Raw genomic sequence first — 1,853 nt, forward strand, 5'->3', positions numbered from 1 at the left:
AAAGTCCAGATTTATCTCAGACATATAAAGAGTGGAATGAAACAGTAAAAAATCTCATAGAAAAGCTTGTGTTGAAAATGAGAGAGATCATCGGGGAGAGTGTGACGGCAGATTATGATGAGGTTAAAGCTAAGATAGAGAAGTTGATGTTGAAAAAAGTAAACAGTGATATGTTATTAAACCAAGATGTCAGTAATCTCATTAAAGAGCAGGTTGTTCTGTACTATTTGGAAGTCAATCAGGGGCTTGAACATCATCCTGTGTTTTTCTGGGTTGACTCTGCTGTACTGGAAAAATATTGCATTTCCTCTAATGAGGAATAATTTCAATTATAATAAATTTGGCTGATTCGGAGCGATCTGTCACTGTGAGATTTTTTTTTTTATTTTTTATTGTTGCTTAGTATTTACCACACACACACACACACACACACACATGAAGTAATCATTTCATAGACACATCTTTAGTATTATATGACATACAAATGACTTAATATTTATAATTACAGTATATTTACATGTATTTACTATTTAAAGTGTTCCTGTTGAAGTACAACAATTTATTTTTATTACCAAAGAACACATACTTTTGATCTAACACTGTAAAACACTGTTACACAACAATTTAGTACACAGGACTAAAAATTTTCAGGCAAATGACCCCAAAACAACTCTATAAGTGTTTTGTCATCCAAAGCCTTAACCACATTACAGATTGTCATTCCAGATTTATGATTTAGGACACATTTAAGACAGACAGACAGACAGACAGACAGACAGACAGACAGATAGATAGATAGATAGATAGATAGATAGATAGATAGATAGATAGATAGATAGATAGATAGATAGATATTCTGTTTATTCACCAGACACATGTCCAAATCCACACAAAACAGTACAAATACACATCAAAACAAACCAGGGCAGTCAGACAAAAACAACACAAAATTTTTTTTTTAAATATATACAAACATTTTGTGGGCGGCACGGTGGTGTAGTGGTTAGCGCTGTCGCCTCACAGCAAGAAGGTCCGGGTTCGAGCCCCGTGGCTGACGAGGGCTTTTCTGTGCGGAGTTTGCATGTTCTCCCCGTGTCCATGTGGGTTTCCTCCAGGTGCTCCAGTTTCCCCCACAGTCCAAAGACATGCAGGTCAGATTAACTGGTGACTCTAAATTGACTGTAGGTGTGAATGTGAGCATGAATTGGTGTCTGTGTCTATGCGTCAGCCCTGTGATGACCTGGCCACTTGTCCAGGGTGTACCCCGCCTTTCGCCTGTAGTCAGCTGGGATAGGCTCCAACTTGCCTGCGACCCTGTAGAACAGGATAAAGCGGCTAGAGATAATGAGATGAGATGAGATGAGATGAGATGAGATGAGATGAGATGAGATGAGAAGCCCTCCTGCTCAGTCAAACACTTTTCAGCCATGAACAACCTTGTCTTAGCCATGAACTGTTAAATATCAGGAAAATAATCAGCAATCTGCACATTTCTGGTGTGTTTAGTTTGTGTCAGGAATTTTTTTAATGTCATTCGCACTATAGGACTGAGCAGAGAAACCACTCCTACACAGACTGCAAGTAAAATTGCATTCAGATTCACTCTTGATTTCTGTGTCAACCGGATTACCTTTAATTAGACCCTTCACATCTTTCTTTTTAGCTGGAGCATGGAGTTTATTTCGTCTCTTCTTTTCTGAGGCACTTCAAACACATTCTCTGTTTCCATTTGAGAACTTTCATCTCCAACATCATTGACGTGACTATTTTGTGAATTGTCAATGCACATATCAGGCTTGTCTTGAACGTTCTCTACCCCTACTGACACTGCAGGAGTAGGGCTACTTTGATCA

The sequence above is a fragment of the Neoarius graeffei genome, chromosome 14 (genome assembly GCF_027579695.1).
Source record: "Neoarius graeffei isolate fNeoGra1 chromosome 14, fNeoGra1.pri, whole genome shotgun sequence".
NCBI lineage: Eukaryota > Metazoa > Chordata > Actinopteri > Siluriformes > Ariidae > Neoarius > Neoarius graeffei.